The 17,870-nt window shown below is 36.8% G+C and overlaps 1 protein-coding gene and 1 non-coding gene across 6 annotated transcripts in view; both read left to right on the forward strand.

Moving 5' to 3' along the window:
- The window catches only part of WDR70 (WD repeat domain 70), a 516,692-nt gene that overhangs the window by 212,905 nt on the left and 285,917 nt on the right, over positions 1-17,870 (forward strand). The window lies entirely within an intron of this gene.
- LOC143647438 (U6 spliceosomal RNA) lies at positions 11,591-11,693 on the forward strand. The gene has a single exon (XR_013158064.1). It is a non-coding gene; the product is annotated as a U6 spliceosomal RNA (small nuclear RNA).

Below are 17,870 nucleotides of genomic sequence, written 5' to 3' on the forward strand. Positions count from 1 at the left end.
ACTGATTGTACATGTAGATTGGAATGATTTCTAATTGTTTTGTTAATTCTTTTTTTAATTAATAAAAAAAAAAGTAAAAAAAAAAAAACTTTTCAATACTTAAAAAAAAAAAAAAAAAAGAAGGCCTGTGAAGTTCAGGGTTTCTCTCTCTCTCAAGTGAGAAGGCACATGAGAACATAGTCAGGGCTTCTCTCTCAGCTGGAAGGGCACATGGCGAACACAGTGTCATCTGCGAGCTTTCTCTCCTGGCTTCTGGTTTCATGAAGCTCCCGGGAAGCATTTTCCTTCTTCATCTCCAAAGGTCACTTGTAGACTCGCTGCTTCTCGTGGCTATGTTGTTCTTCTCTGCTGTCTCTGAATCTCTCATTCTCCAAAATGTTTCCTCTTTTATAGACTCCAGTAAACCAGGACTATGAGGAAATAAGTGGAGACACATCTCCCCTAATCCAGTTTAACAACCACTCTTGATTGGGTTATATTTCCAGGGAGATGATCTAATTACACACAGTAATAGGGATTATTCTGCCTTTATGAAATGGGATTTTGATTAAAACATGGCTTTTCTAGGGTCCATACATCCTTTCAAACTAGCACACTAATGCTTTAATCTACTCCTTTGCTTAGGCCATTGCTTTCTGTTTCTTTGTATGTATTACAATTGTTGGTTGAAACCTGGACATTTTGATATCCTAATATGTTATTGCTGGAATTTGTACTTTCAGTCATCTATTCCTTAAGCTTGTATCCAACTAGTGTTATGATTGAGTTTCCTTGTGTTCTAGTTTACTAGCTGCTGGGATGCAACACACCAGAGATGAATTGGCTTTTAATAAAAGGGGATTTATTTCATTAGTTCTTCAGAGGAAAAGCAGCTAACTTTCATCTGAGGTTCTTTCTTACGTGGGAAGGCACAGGACGATCTCTGCTGGCCTTCTCTCAGGGCCTCTGGGTTCCAGCAACTTTCCCCAGGGTGATTCCTTTCTGCATTTCCAAAGGCCTGGGCTGAGCTGTGAGTGCTGAGATGAAGTATGCTGAGCTTCTTAGGCTGTGCTATGTTGAGTCTCTCATTTAAGCACCAGCCAATTAAATCAAACATCATTCATAACAGTAGCCAACTGCAAATGTAATCAACAACAGATGAGGTTCACATGCCATTGACTCATGTCCACAGCAATAGAACTAAGCACCTTCACCTAGCCAAGTTGACACCTGAATCTAACTACCACACCTTGAATGCAAGGAGCTAACAACAAGAACAACAAATAATAAAAGGAAGATAAAGGAAAAAAAAAACACCACTTTTCCCAGTCTTTGGAGATTGACTTGTGCAAGTGCTCTACTTCAGGGCTTAGCCATAAAATAAGTTCAGAGAATAGCTTCAGGCCAAAATGTGGGGTCCTCCCTGACTCTTCTGTGTAAGTGTTTTGTCTTGGCCATGCATGTTTAGACCTAGCAATTCTCCTGTTTATACAGATATGAATTTCCCCCTTCTGCTAGGAAACAGTTTCCTCATAGTCCTGGGAACTGCATTGTAAGTCCTACCATCAGCATTCTCTTGCCTAAGGTAGTCACTTGATTACCTTCCCACGTTGTCCTGTAGAAGAGTTCAAGCTACCTGTTGAGTCAGGAAAGTTCTGGTACAGTGAGTTCCTCAGGCCACCAAAAGACATAGTGGGCTAGACACATGCTCCCGGTATGTACACAAAGGTAACTCTGCTCCTTGTGAAACTAGGACAGAGGATGTCACTGGGAGCGTGGTTGACTCCTCACAGAAACAGTAAGCAGTGGGGGGAGGTGCCTTCCCGTTTGCCAGAGGTCTTACTACTTTTTTTTAATTGCGAAAAATAAAGTATATACAAAAAAGCAGGAAGTTTCCAAGTACTTTTAACGAGTAGTTATACAACAGATTTTAAAGTTTGGTATAGGTTACAGGTCCATGATATCTCATTTTTTTCTTCTTGCTGCTTCGAGACACTGGAGACCAAAAGAAATACCAGTATATTGATTCAGCAGTCATATTCATTTGTTAAATCCTATTTTCTCTATTATACTCTTCCTTCTCTTTTTTAAAAAATTTTTTGTGAAGAACAACAAAAAAGTAGTAAATTTAAAGTACATTGCAACAGTTAGTTGTAGAACAGATTTCAGAGTTTGGTGTGAGTTATAATTCCACAATTTTAGGTTTTTATTTCTAACTGCTCTTAGATACTAGAGGCTAAAAGAAATATCAATTTACTGGTTTAGCGCTAATACTCATTAGTTAAACCCTACCCTCTCTGTATAATTTCAATGTGACCTTTGATCTTTCTCTCACTCTTTAGGGGTATTTGGGCTATGGCCATTCTAACTTTTTCATGTTGGAAGTGGCTGTCAATAATATGGATGAGGGGGATAGAACTAATTGATTTTCCTGGAAAGGCTGGCTCATCTGCGTTTCATACCTTATCTAGTCCAGGGACCCATCTGGAGGTTGTAGGTTTCTAGAAAGTTATCCTACTGCTTGGAACCTTTGTAGAATCTTATATAATGCCCAAGGTATTCTTTAGAATTGGCAGGAATGGTTTTAGTTGGGGTTTGACAAGTTGTGATAGTAGCAATGTTTAACTGAAGCTTGCATAAGAGTGACCTTCAGGGTAGCCTGAAGGTACCAGCCACTGGTACCTTATTTGTTACACTTCTTTTCTTCCTTTTGGTCAGGATGGCATTGTTGATCCCGTGGTGCCAGGGCCAGACTCACCCCTTGGGGTCAACTCCCATGTTGCTAGGGAGACTTGCATCCCTTGATGTCATGTAGCGTGTAGTGGAGAGAGCAATGGTTTCACTTGCAGAGTTGGACTTAGAGAGAGACTGCATCTGAGCAACAAAAAAAGTCCTCTGGAGGTGACTCTTGGGTACACTTGTAGGGAGGCTAAGCATCTCTGCTTTATACATAGGCTTCACAAGAGCAAGCCTAAAGATCAAGGGCTTGGCCTATTGATTTGGATGTCCCTAATATTTGACACAGTATCCGGGGTTTCTCCACTGGTAAAGTTTAAAAATTCCATATTGTTTTTCCCACCCGCCAAGGAACTTTGCCACTACTTTTTGATTATCTGCTTGATATACCCTGGGATGTATCCAGGCATGACATTAAGTTCTACAGAGTTAAAGGCCTTCATTCTTATTCTGAGCTCGCTGTGTTTGGGTTGTTTAAATGATCTATCCAGATAGATTGAGTTAGATTATGTGCTACAGAAAATTTAGGTTCTGGACGTAAGAAAACTTTCTTCTGTTGGTCTCAAAGAGTAGATGAAGTTCTGAAATATAGGCAATGTCTTCCTTAGCCCTGTATTCTGAATTACCTTAATCCTGACCTGATCGGCTTTGTTCTTATCTCTAAATATCAGGTTATACATATACAAAACAGCCCCTCAAAATGCAGATATAACAGTTATCACTCCAGACGAAACATGACTGCTAGAAGAGCTTATAGTCAAGGCCCCAGTTTTCTTATAAGTATTTTCTAAATGAGATCATACAGTATTTGCTCTTTGGTTTCTGGCTTATATTGCCTCACCAAATATCCCACATGTTCATTCACATCCTTGCATGCCTCACAATTTCTTTCGTTTTTGTAGCAGCACAATGTTTGATCTTATGTGTACACTATCGTTCACCAGTCTAATTTTCAGTCAGTGTGTCTTTCAGCCACCTCCATCTGCTGGGCCTCATGTATAATGTCCAAAGTCACCAATCCATCATTTTTAAATAATTTCATTGTTCCTGAAAGAGAGATAGGCAAGAAACAAATGCTTACCAGCTAGAAAATCCAAACCTTTCCCCAACTCTTGTCCTTCCTCCCATTATGTATCCCTGGTATTGCTGTGGTACTGTTGATGTTTTCCTGTTAAATGTAGCCCATAGCATGCAATATCGTTTTTATACCTCGAAATCATACACTCTTTGTACAACATTCATACCTTTGCAGTAGTTCATGTAAGAATTTATTTATATTTGTGTTAACCAGTGGGACATATGAGTCTTTGCAACCCCTTTCAATCATTTTCACCTTGGATATGATAATGTTGCTTATAAACCCAGTGTTGGACCTCCTTCACTTCTATCTATTCACTTACAATTTTCAACCACATTAGCTAACTGTTCACCCATCTCAAGCTTCTGTGTATCTCTAGGTTCTCTATATTTTGTATTATAAGTCTCTCATTTTACCTTTACCATGGTCATAAAAGTGGAATCATATAGTATCTATCCTTTTGTGTCTGGGTTATTTCACTCAGCATTATGTCTTCAAGACTCATCCATCTTGTCATGTGGTTCAGCATGTCATTTCATCTTACTGCTGTGTAATATTCTATCATATGTATATACCATATTTTCTTAACCCACTCATATTGATGGGCACTTGAATTGTTTCCATGTTTTGGCAATTGTAAATAATGCTGCTATGTACATCGGTATGAAAATGTCTGTTTCACTGTTTTCAGCTCTTCTGGCTATATACCGAGTAGTGGTTATGCTGGGATATAGGGCAACTCGATATTAGATATTTAATTTCCTAAGGAACTGCCAAACTGTCTTCCACAGTGGCTGTACCATCATATATTCCCACCAGCAGTGCGTAAATGCCCCAATTTCTCCACATCCTCTCCAACATTTGTGATTTCCTGTTTGTTTAATAGCAGCCATTCTTATAGGAGTGAGGTGGTATCTAATTGTTGTCTTGATCTGCATTTCCTTTATAACTAATGAGAATGAGCATCTCTTCTCATGCTTTTTAGCCATCTGTATTTGCTCTTCAGAAAAATGTATATTCATATCTTTAGCCCACTTTACGATTGGGTTGCTTGTTCTTTGGTTGTTGAGTTGTATGGTTTCTTTATGTATTCAGGCTATCAAACCTTTATCTGATGTGAAATTTCCAAATATTTTCTCCCTTTGAGTTGACTGCCTCTTCACCTTTTTGACAAAGTCTTTTGAGGGGCAGAAGCATTTGATTTTGAGGAGTTCCCATTTATCTATTTTTTCTTTCATTGCTTGTGCTTTGGGTGTAAAGTTTAGGGAACTAACTCCTATTACTAGGTCTTGAATATGTTTCTCAACATTTTCTTCTAGTTGCTTAATGGTGCTGGTTCTTATATGTTGATGTTTGATCCAGTTTGAGTTAATTTTTGTATAGGGTGTAAAGTAAGGGTTCTCTTTCATTCTTCTATCTATTGATATCCAGTTCTCCCATGCCCATTTATTGAAAAGACTATTTATCCTGGTTCAGTGGATTTGGCAGCCTTATTAAAGATCTGTTGACCATTGATTTGGTGGTCTTTTTCTGTGCTCTTGATTCAATTCCATTGGTCCATACTTCTATCTTTGTGCCCATAGCATGTTGTTCTGACCACTGTGGCTTTATAATAAGTTTTAAAATCGGGGAGTGTTAATCTTCCCACTTACTTCTTCTTTTTAGGATGCTTTTAGCTATTCAGTATTTCCTTCCCTTCCAGATGAATTTGGTAACTAGATGTGCTGATTTGAAAGGATGTATGTCCCCTAGAAAAGCCATGTTTTAATCAAAATCCCTTTTCATAAAGGTAGAATAATCCCTATTCAATACTGTATGTTTGAAACTGTAAACAGATCATCTCCCTGGATGATGTGATTTAGTCAAGAGTGGTTGTTAAACTGGATTAGGTGAAGACATGTCTCCACCCATTTGGGTGGGTTTTAATTGGTTTCCGGGAGTCCTATAAAAGAGGAAACATTTTGGAAAAAGGAGATTCGGAGAGAGCAGAGAATACTGCAGCACCATGAAGCAGAGAGTCCACAAGCCAGCGACCTTTGGAGATGAAGAAGGAAAATGCCTCCCAGGGAACTTCATGAAACCAGAAGCCAGGGAAGAACAAGCTAGCAGATGACGCTTTGTTTGCCATATGTCCTTTCAGATGACAGAGGAACACTGACCGTGTTCACCATGTGCCTTTTCAGATGAGAGAGAAACTCTGACTGTGCTCACTATGTGGCCTTCTCACTTAAGAGAGAAACCCTGAACTTCATTGGCCTTCTTGAACAAAGGTATCTTTCCCTGGATGCCTTTGAATGGACATTTCTATAGACTTGTTTTAATTGGGACGTTTTCTCGACCTTAGAACTGTAAACTAGCAACTCATTAAATTCCCCTTTTTAGAAGCCATTCCGTTTCCAGTATATTGCATTCTGGCAGCTAGCAGACTAGAACGCTAGCTTTTCCAAATCTTCAAAGTAGGTTTTTGATTGATACTGCGTTGAATTTCTAGATCAATTTTGATAGAATTGACATCTTAACTATACTTAACCTTCCTTTCCATGAGCGTAGACTGTCTTTCCACTTATTTAGATCTCATTTGATTTCTTTTAACAATGTTATGTAGTTCTCTGTGTATAAGTCCTTTACATCCCTAGTTAAGTTCATTCCTAGATACTTACTTGATTCTTTTATTTGCTATTTTCAATGGATTTTTTCCCTTAATTGATTCCTCAGTTAGGTCATTGCTTGTGTATAGAAACATTACTAATTTTTGCACATTAATTTTATAACCCACCCCTTGCCGAATTTATTAGCTCAAGTGACTCTGTTGTAGATTTCTCAGGATTTTCCAAGTATAGTATCGTGTCTTCCACAAATTGTGAAGTTTTACTTCTTCCTTTCCAATTTGGATGGCTGTTATTTCTTTTTCCTGCCTGGTTGCTCTAGCTGGAACTTTTAGTACAATGTTGAATAATAGTGGTGACAGAGGGCATTATTGTCTAGTTTCTGATCTTAGAGAAAAATTTTTCAGCCTCTCATGTTTGAGTATGATGCTGTCTATGGGTTTTTCATGTATACCTTTTACAATGTTGAGGAAGTTACCTTTGATTCCTACTTTTTGTAGTGTTTTTATCAGAAAAGGGTGTTGAATTTTGTTGACTGTTTTTTCAGCATCAATCAAGATGATCATATGTATTTTCTGTTTCTATTTGTTAATGTGCTGTGTTACATTAACTGATTTTCTTGTTTTGAACCATTCTTGCATTCCTGCTATAAACCCCACTTGGTCATTATTATACTATTGGATTCAATTTGCTAATATTTTGGTGAAAATTTTTGCAGCTATGTTCATTAGGATGATTGGTCTGTAGTTTTCCTTTCTTGTAGCATCTCTACCCAGTTTTGGTATTAAAGTGATGTTAGCTTCTTAAGATGAATTAGGTGGTGTTCCTTTTTAGGATTGCTATTAGTTCTTTTTGGAAAGTTTGATAAAATTCCCCTGTGAAGGCATTTGACCCTGGGCTTTTCTTTGTAGAAAAATTTTTGGTGACTGTTTGAACCTGTTTCACTGTGATTGGTTTGTTGAGGTCTACTGTTTCTTCTTAAGTCAATTTAGCTCGTTTGTGTGTTTCTGAAATTGTACATCTCATCTAATTTGTCTAGTTTCTTGACCTATAGTTGTTCATAATATCTTCTTATGATTTTTGTTTTGTTTTGTTTTTTGGGGTCTGTGATAACAACCCACCTCTCACTTCTGATTTTGTTTATTTGCATCCTGTCTCTTTTTTTATCAGCCTTGCTAGTGAGCCTTCGGTTTTATTGATTTTCTCAAAGAACCAACTTTTGGTTTTAATTATTCTCTCTATTCTTCTTTTGTTCTCCCCTTCATTTGACTCTGCTTTAATCTTTGTTATTTCTCTTCTTCTATTCGCTTTTGGGTTAGTTTGCTGTTCTTTCACAAGTATCTCCTGGTGAGCAGTAAATCCTCAATTTTGCACTTTCTTTTTTTAAATATGTGCGTTTTGTGGAATAAATTTCCCTCTGAGCACAGCCTTTGTAGTATCCCATAAGTTCTGATATGTTATATTTTCGTTTTCGTTCATCTCCAGATAGCTACTGATTTCTTTAGCAATTTCTTCTTTGACTCACTGGTTGTTTAAGAGTGTGTAATTTAATCTCCATGTGTTTGTGAAAGTTCTCATTCTTTAGTGGTTATTGATTTCTGGCTTCACTCCATTGTGATTAGGGTATGTGTTGAATAATTTCCATGTTTTTAAATTTATGGAGACTTGTTTTGTGCCCCAACATATGATCTATCCAGGAGGATTTTCCATGAGCACTAGAGAAGAATGTATATCCTGGTGTTTTGTGGTGTAATGTCTGCTTCGTTTATCATATTGTTTTAAGTTCTCTATTTCATTGTTGATCCTCTGTCTGATTTTTCTGTCTGTAGAGGGGTTTATTGAAGTCTCCAGCTATTATTGTTGAAACCTTTATTGCTCCCTTCAGTTTTGCCCATGTTCATCTCATGTACTTTGGAGCTCCTTGATTGGGAGCATAGACATTTGTGATTATTGTTTCTTCTTGATTAATTGTCCCTTTTACTTATATATGGCATCCTTCTTTTTCTCTTATGATGTGTTTTCATTCAAAGTCTATTTTGTCTGATAGTATAGCTCTCATGCTTTCTTTTAGTTAAAGCTTATGTGGTACACCTTTTTCCATCCTTTCACTTTCGATCTATTTGTATCCTTGTGCCAAAGATGAGTCTTTTGTAAGCAGCATAGAGCTGGATTATATTTCTTACTCCACTCTGAAAATCTGTTTTTTTTAATTGGCAGGTGTAGTCTGTTGACATTCAAAATTATTACAGAAAAGGCATTTCTTGAATCCACCATCTTATCTTTTGGATTTAATTTCTCAGATCTATATATTCTTTTCCCTCTTTCTCTTTTTATACTTGAAGTTACTCTTACTGGTACTCTTCAGTTTTGTACTCTCCTCCAAACCTTCCTCTCCTGACTTTTTTTTCAACTGGCAGAGCTCCCTTTAGTATTTCTTATAGGGCAGACTTCTTGTTTATTCTCCCAGCCTTTGTTTATCTGTGAAAATTTTAATCTCTCCCTCAGTTTTGAATGACAGTGTTTCTGGCTACAGAATTCTTGGCTGGAAGTCGTTATCTTTCAGGATCCTAAATGTATCCTCCACTGCCTTCTCACCTCCATAGTACCAGCTGAGTAGTCTGAACTCAGTCTTATGTGGTTTCTCCTGTATGTGGTACATTGTTTTCCTCTTGCTGCTTTCAGGATTTTTTGCTTTTCTTCAACATTTGATAGGCTGATTAGTATGTTGTCTTGTGATAAGCCTCTTTGGTAGGCTGAATGTTCATTGGGCTTCTTTGATTTGCATACTTAGTCTTTTATAATGGTTGGGAAGTTTTCTTCCATTATATCCTCCACTAATATTCCTAGCCCTTTACTTTTCTCTTTTCCTTCTGTGACACCAATAATTCTTTTTTTTATTATTATTATTATTTTTTATTAATTAAAAAAAGAATTAACAAAACAATTAGAAATCATTCCAATCTACATGTACAATCAGTAATTCTTAATAACATCACATAGTTGCATATTCATCATTTCTTAGTATATTTGCATTGATTTAGAAAAAGAAATAAAAAGACAACAGAATAAGAATTAAAACAATAATAGAAAGAAAAAACAAAAAAAAACCAAAAAACTTATACCTCACATGCAGCTTCATTCAGTGTTTTAACATAATTGCATTACAATTGGGTAGTATTGTGCTGTCCATTTCTGAGTTTTTATATCCAGTCCCGTTGTACAGTCTGTATCCCTTCAGCTCCAATTACCCGTTCTCTTTTTTTTTTTTTTTTAATTAAAGGAAAAAAGAAATTAACCCAACATTTAGAGATCATACCATTCTACATATGCAATCAGTAATTCTTAACATCATCACATAGATGCATGATAATTCTTTTTTGAATTAAAAAATTTGTCTTTATTAAAGAACTTGTGGGTTTATAGAACAATCATACATTAAATACAGGATTCCCATACACTACACCACTACCAATACCTTGTGTTGATGTGGAACATTTGTTACAGTTGATGAAAGCACATTTTAATAATTGTACAGTCCATGGTTTGACTTGGGGTTCACAGTGTATTATAGTTCCATGTGTTTATTTATAAATTTATATTCTGTTACCATACACACACTCTAACATCGTCTCTTTTAATAATATTCAGATATATGTTTCAGTGTGTTAATTATGTTTGCAATGTTGTATTACCATCACCTCTATCCGTTACTAAGACATTTCCATCATTCCAAATAGGGTAGGAACCCCATACATTTTAAGGCTTAACTTCCAATTCCCCATCCCTATCCCACCCCTGGTATCCTATATTCTAGATTCTCAGTCTATGATTGCTCATTGTAATTGTTTCACATCAGTGAGAGATAAAATATTTGTCCTTTTGTGTGTAGCTTATATCACTCAACCTGATACCTTCAAGGTTCATCCATGTTGTTTTGTGTATCAGGACTTTGTTCTTTTTTATGACTAATTAATATTAATAATGCATTAATAGTCCATTGTATATGTAAGACACATTTCTTTGGAAATGTATCCAGTAGTGAGATTGTCAGGTCATTTGGTAGTTCTATTCTTAGCTTTCTGAGAAACTGCCAAGCTGTTTTCCACAAGGGCTGCACCATTTTACATTGCCATGTAAAGGGCACACTTGTTATTTAAGTGTTGGAGGCAGTTTTTAAAATAATAGCCATTCTAGTGGGTATGAAGTGGTATTTCACTGTGGTTTTGACTTGCATTTTCCTGATGACTAATGATGTGAGCATCTTTTCAGGTGCCTTCTGGCTATTTGTGTATCTTCTTTGGAGAGATATCTGCTCAGGTCTTTTGCCCATTTTTAAAATTGTGTTGTTTCTCTTTTTGTTGTTAAGTTGAAGGATTTTTAAAAAGTATATTCTGAATATGAAATCTTTATTGGATATGTGGTTTCCAAATATATTCTCCCATGTTTAGATCATTGTTATGCTTTCATGATAAAGTCTTTAGAGGCACAAAAGTTTTTAACTTTGATGATGTGCTGTTTATTTTATCTTTTATTACTTGTGAAGTCTAAGAAACCGTTGCCTAACTCAAGGTCCTGAAAAACTTCCCTATGTTTTCTTCTAGTAGCTTGATAGTTCCAGTTTTTTTTTTTTTTAAGTACTGTTTTATTGAGATATACTCATGTACCATACAGATCATCTGAAGTATACAGTCACTTGCTCATAGTATCATCACTTAGTTGTGCGTACATCCCCATGATCAATTTTGGAACATTATCATTACTCCGGAAAGCAAATAAAAATAGAAAATAAAACCCAAGTCCTCCCATACCCCTTATTTATCCCCCACCCATTAACCAATAGTATTAGTGTAGTACATTTATTAACTGTTAATGAAAGAATATTAAAATATTACTGTTAACCATAGTCCATAGTTTTCAATAGGTACATTTTCTCCATGTGTACATCTATTATTTGTTTTAACATTTTTCCCTTATTATTTATTTATTTTTAATCCATATGTTTTGCTCATCTGTCGATACTGTGCATAAAAGGAGCATCAGACACATGGTTTTCACAATCACACAGTCACATTGTGAAAGCTGTATCATTATACAGTCATCTTCAAGGAACATGGCTACTGGAACACAACTCTATAATTGTAGGTACTTCCTAGCCTCACTAATACACCTTAGAATAAAAAGGGGTTATCTAGTGCTCGCTTCGGCAGCACATATACTGAAATTGTAATGATACAGAGCAGATTAGCATGGCCCCTGCACAAGGATGAAAAATTCGTGAAGTGTTCCATATTTTGAAAAAAGAAAAAAGAAAGGGGGGGGAGGATATCAATATAATGTGTAAGAGTAACCTCCAGGATAACCCCTCAACTCTGTTTGAAATCTCTGAGCCACTGACACTTTATTTTTTTATTTTTTTATAGCTCAGATGCAGCTTCATTCAGTGTTTTAACATGATTACCTTACAATTAGGTATTATTGTGTTGTCCATTTAAGAGTTTTTGTATCTAGTCCTGCTGCACAGTCTGTATCCTTTCAGCTCCAATTACCCATTATCTTACCCTGTTTCTAACTCCTGCTGGACTCTGTTACCACTGACATATTCCAAGTTTATTCTCGAATGTCGGTTCACATCAGTGGGACCATACAGTATTTGTCTTTTAGTTTTTGGCTAGACTCACTCAGCATAATGTTCTCTAGGTCCATCCATGTTATTACATGCTTCATAAGTTTATCCTGTCTTAAAGCTGCATAATATTCCATCGTATGTATATACCACAGTTTGTTTAGCCACTCGTCTGTTGATGGACATTTTTGCTGTTTCCATTTCTTTGCAATTGTAAATAACGCTGCTATAAACATTGGTGTGCAAATGTCCGTTTATGTCTTTGCCCTTAAGTCCTTTGAGTAGATTCTCAGCAATGGTATTGCTGGGTCGCATGGCAATTCTATATTCAGCTTTTTGAGGAACCGCCAAACTGCCTTCCACAGTGGTTGCACCATTTGACATTCCCACCAACAGTGGATAAGTGTGCCTCTTTCTCCGCATCCTCTCCAGCACTTGTCATTTTCTGTTTTGTTGATAATGTCCATTCTGGTGGGTGTGAGATGATATCTCATTGTGGTTTTGATTTGCATTTCTCTAATGGCCAGGGACATTGAGCATCTCTTCATGTGCCTTTTGGCCATTTGTATTTCCTCTTCTGAGAGGTGTCTGTTCAAGTCTTTTTCCCATTTTGTAATTGGGTTGGCTGTCTTTTTGTTGTTGAGTTGAACAATCTCTTTATAAATTCTGGATACTAGACCTTTATCTGATATGTCATTTCCAAATATTGTCTCCCATTGTGTAGGCTGTCTTTCTACTTTCTTGATGAAGTTCTTTGATGCACAGAAGTGTTTAATTTTGAGGAGCTCCCATTTATTTATTTCCTTCTTCAGTGCTCTTGCTTTAGGTTTAAGGTTCATAAAACCGCCTCCAATTGTAAGTTTCATAAGATATCTCCCTACATTTTCCTCTAACTGTTTTATGGTCTTAGACCTAATGTTTAGATCTTTGATCCATTTTGAGTTAACTTTTGTGTAGGGTGTGCGATATGGGTCCTCTTTCATTCTTTTGCATATGGATATCCAGTTCTCTAGGCACCATTTATTGAAGAGACTGTTCTGTCCCAGGTGAGTTGGCTTGACTGCCTTATCAAAGATCAAATGTCCATAGATGAGAGGGTCTATATCTGAGCACTCTATTCGATTCCATTGGTCGAGATATCTATGCCAACACCATGCTGTTTTGACCACTGTGGCTTCATAATATGCCTTAAAGTCAGGCAACGCAAGACCTCCAGCTTCGTTTTTTTTCCTCAAGATGTTTTTAGCAATTCGGGGCACCCTGCCCTTCCAGATAAATTTGCTTATTGGTTTTTCTATTTCTGAAAAATAAGTTGTTGGGATTTTGATTGGTATTGCATTGAATCTGTAAATCAATTTAGGTAGGATTGACATCTTAACTATATTTAGTCTTCCAATCCATGAACACGGTATGCCCTTCCATCTATTTAGGTCTTCTGTGATTTCTTTTAACAGTTTTTTGTAGTTTTCTTTATATAGGTTTTTTGTCTCTTTAGTTAAATTTATTCCTAGGTATTTTATTCTTTTAGTTGCAATTGTAAATGGGATTCGTTTCTTGATTTCCCCCTCAGCTTGTTCATTACTAGTGTATAGAAATGCTACAGATTTTTGAATGTTGATCTTGTAACCTGCTACTTTGCTGTACTCATTTATTAGCTCTATTAGTTTTGTTGTGGATTTTTCCGGGTTTTCGACGTATAGTATCATATCGTCTGCAAACAGTGATAGTTTTACTTCTTCCTTTCCAATTTTGATGCCTTGTATTTCTTTTTCTTGTCTAATTTCTCTGGCTAGAACCTCCAACACAATGTTGAATAATAGTGGTGATAGTGGACATCCTTGTCTTGTTCCTGACCTTAGGGGGAAAGTTTTCAATTTTTCCCCATTGAGGATGATATTAGCTGTGGGTTTTTCATATATTCCCTCTATCATTTTAAGGAAGTTCCCTTGTATTCCTATCTTTTGAAGAGTTTTCAACAGGAAAGGATGTTGAATCTTGTCGAATGCCTTCTCTGCATCAATTGAGATGATCATGTGATTTTTCTGCTTTGATTTGTTGATGTGGTGTATTACATTAATTGATTTTCTTATGTTGAACCATCCTTGCATACCTGGGATGAATCCTACTTGGTCATGATGTATAATTCTTTTAATGTGTTGTTGGATACGATTTGCTAGAATTTTATTGAGGATTTTTGCATCTATATTCATTAGAGAGATTGGTCTGTAGTTTTCTTTTTTTGTAATATCTTTGCCTGGTTTTGGTATGAGGGTGATGTTGGCTTCATAGAATGAATTAGGTAGTTTTCCCTCCACTTCAATTTTTTTGAAGAGTTTGAGGAGAGTTGGTACTAATTCTTTCTGGAATGTTTGATAGAATTCACATGTGAAGCCGTCTGGTCCTGGACTTTTCTTTTTAGGAAGCTTTTGGATGACTAATTCAATTTCTTTACTTGTGATTGGTTTGTTGAGGCACTGACACTTTATTTTGTGTTATTTCTCTTTTTCTCCCCTTTCAGTTGAGAAGATTTTCTCAGTCCCTTGACGCTGAGTCCCAGGTCATTTTAGGATTTTTGTTCCACGTTGGCAGGGAGTTTTACACCCCCAGGAGTTATGTCCCATGTAGAGATGAGGAGGGCTGTGAATTTGCTTACTGTGTTGGCTCAGAGAGATAGGCTACATCTGAACAACAAAAGAAGTTTTCTGGGGGTGACTTTTAGGCTTAATTTTAAGTTGGCTTAGCCTTTCCTTTGCAAAGATAAGTTTCATGTGAAAAATCCGAAGTTTGAGCACTTGGCCTTTTGATTTGGTTGTTCTCACTGCTTGTGAGAATATCAGGAATTCCCCAAATGGGGAAGTTGAATTATCCCCTTTTCTTGCCATTCTACTAAGGGGATTTTGCAAATACTTCTTTATTCACTGTTCACATTATCGGGGCATCACACTGGACACACCATTGATTCTTATATTTTTGCACTTTGTTTTGTCCATCTTTTTCCTGAGATCCAACTCAAATTTTCCATCTTTTTTGTCATTTGATCTTTTGTATGTTCAAAATCAGTTGTCCTGTACTCTTGTTCACTTATTCTTTCTCCTGCTTCTTCAAATCTGCTGTTGTGAGTCTTTAATGTATTTTTTATTTGGTCTACAGCATCTTTAATCTGTGTAATATCTGCTGTTTTTCTATTTATTCTTTCACATTCTTCTTTATGCTCTTCTAGTGTCTTCGTGATCTCCTTTGTGTCATTAGCTGTGCCACTGATTTTATTTAGTTAAGTTATATGAACATCTTTGATTAATTGTTCCAATGTCTGTGTCTCCTTCAGTGTTTTAATTTGGTGATTGGACTGGACGGTATCTGCCTGTATCTTCATAGGTTATTGATCTTCTGTTGTCTTCGGGCATGTAAATATTTCTTTGTCCCTGTCTCCCTGTCCTTGCATTCCTGATGTCTCCTGGTCTCCGTCTGGAAACAGACGTGCTAGGTTCTTTTCACTAGCTATCTGGTCTCCAATTCTCTGTGCTTCAGTTTTTCTGCTTTTCCAACCAGGGCCTCCCTCTGTGGGGTAGAAGACCCTTGCAGGTCACTTACACCCTGGAATCTCTCTTCAGTCTTTTTTCTGTCCCTTCTCTAGCTATTCTGTGGAGCAGGGTGAACTTGACCTGTTCTTTGGAGCAGGGGTGAACTTGACCTAGTCTGTTCCACCATCTTCTCAGCTGTCCCCCAGCACAGCTATTTCATTCGCAAGCCTCTCACATTAGTATTGGGTGGATGATAACAGAAGTTAGACAATGTAATGTTTCAGTGCCTCTTTTTTAGTTGATTTCTTGGTGCATTAACATGTTAAACAAAGAGCTTGGTGTCCCCTTTTGTATATTTGTCCATGTACGTCTGTTTTCCCCACATCTCCTTGTTTCAGATCCTTGGTCTTTTCTGGGCTCAGTCTCTCACATTATGGAGAAAATGTGTCTCACCAGTGCATTTGCCACTTCTTGCTCACCTGATTGAATTACATGTTACCATCAAGATAATGTGATATTCTTTGTATGTTTCAGGTGGTCCAGTTCCCTTGGTACTTTTTTTGTAATATATAGGGCAGGAAAGTTAACATAGCAGTGGTTCAAACACTTAAGTGTATCCTGCTATCAGTCCCATATGAATATGAACTGCTATTGGTCTTCCTTCCTAATAGGGGTAGAAAAGGATCCCTTACCAGGTTAATGACTACACTGGGTACCTTATCTTTAGGTATTGATAGAGAAGTCCTTTGACTTTTACACTGTGGTCTTTAATTGGTGATTAATCACCTTCAGCTTCCATTGTCTTTCTCCATTGCATTGATTGCCCCTAACAACTATCCATAGTCCTTATAATTACCACCTCTCCTGTAATTCTCAAATGCCTGAAATGTTGCATTTGCCAGTGGCAGTTGTACTGAAACAGTATGTCAGTGGCTTTCTATAATCAGTTATGGAGTTCTCATTGCTACAGGGCCAGTTTGATGCAGGTCTGAAATTCCATTTTGGAGCCAGCTTCCTAAGAACACTTTAATTTTTTTTAACTTTTTTTGTATTATGTAAATTGTAGTTTTATAGAAAAATTGTGCAAAAAATACATAGTTCCCATATACCCCTCTCCCCCTCCACAGTTTTTCCTATTATTAACACTTTGCATTAGTGTGGTACCTTTGTTACTTTTAATGAAACAATACTATTATTATTATAATATTACCTATAGTTCATAGTTTACATTAGTACTGTATTGTACTTATGTTTTTTAAATTTTTATTCTAGTAACGTATACACACCCTCAAATTTCTCGTTTTAAGCACGGTCAGGTATATCAGTATTGTTAATTACATTCGCTTTGTTGTGCTGCACTCAACCAACATCCATTACCAAAGCTTTTCCATCATCCTAAACAGAAACTCTGTACCGATTAAGCATTAACTCCCTATTCCCTAAATCCAACCCAGACACTAGTAACTAGTATTCTAGTTTCTGACTCTATTGATTTACTTATTCTAATAATTTCATATGAACACTTGGGTTGCTTCCATCTTCTAGGTTTTGTGAATAATGCTAGAATGAACATTGGTGTGCAAATATGTGCTTGTATCTATGCTTTCAATTCTTTTGAGTGTTTACCTAGAAGTGGGATTGCTGGATCATATGGAAGATTCTGTATTTTACTTTCTGAGAAATGGCATAGGACCACTTTTTATACTAATTGTCTCAGTTCAGATTCCCAGAAGTCACACTTTGAAACTTTAAGATTTGCATGTAGATTTATTGGAGCATACTTCTGATATCAACCCCTGTGATAAGGGTACATGGGAAAAAGCACTATGAAGGTGGAAAAATTGAGTTGCCATGTAGTTTCTCACACTGGGAGCTCTGAAGCCAAAATAGCCCATTAGAAATGGCCCAGATTGAGGCACTATGCTGGATCATTTTACCCTACAACCCCCAATCCAAAGTAATTAGAGTAAGATGCTTTTGGGTGGGCCATCTCTCTATAACTCAGATAAATTATTGAGAGTTGAGCTGTTAGTCATCAGCAGGTAAAATCCTGGAAGCTGGAGGAATGAGTTCCTCAGTCCTGAAGGTGGGAGATCTGGGGGGCGTATATCACATTCACTAGTCATTATGGCAAGATCAGATTTAGTGAAGTGTTGAGGATTGAAAGGAGTCTATAGTAGTAGAATAATGAAGGGAGAAATGAGGAGGGTTGAAAATTTTTTCAAACTGCTTAGCTGTGAAGGGGAAGAGAGAAATGATCTTCAATAAAAGTTCCTAGGAGACTGTTATGGGTGAGATTTATAATATGGATGGTAAGATTTGCCATG

This window comes from Tamandua tetradactyla, chromosome 9 (assembly GCF_023851605.1).
Source record: "Tamandua tetradactyla isolate mTamTet1 chromosome 9, mTamTet1.pri, whole genome shotgun sequence".
Classification (NCBI taxonomy): domain Eukaryota; kingdom Metazoa; phylum Chordata; class Mammalia; order Pilosa; family Myrmecophagidae; genus Tamandua; species Tamandua tetradactyla.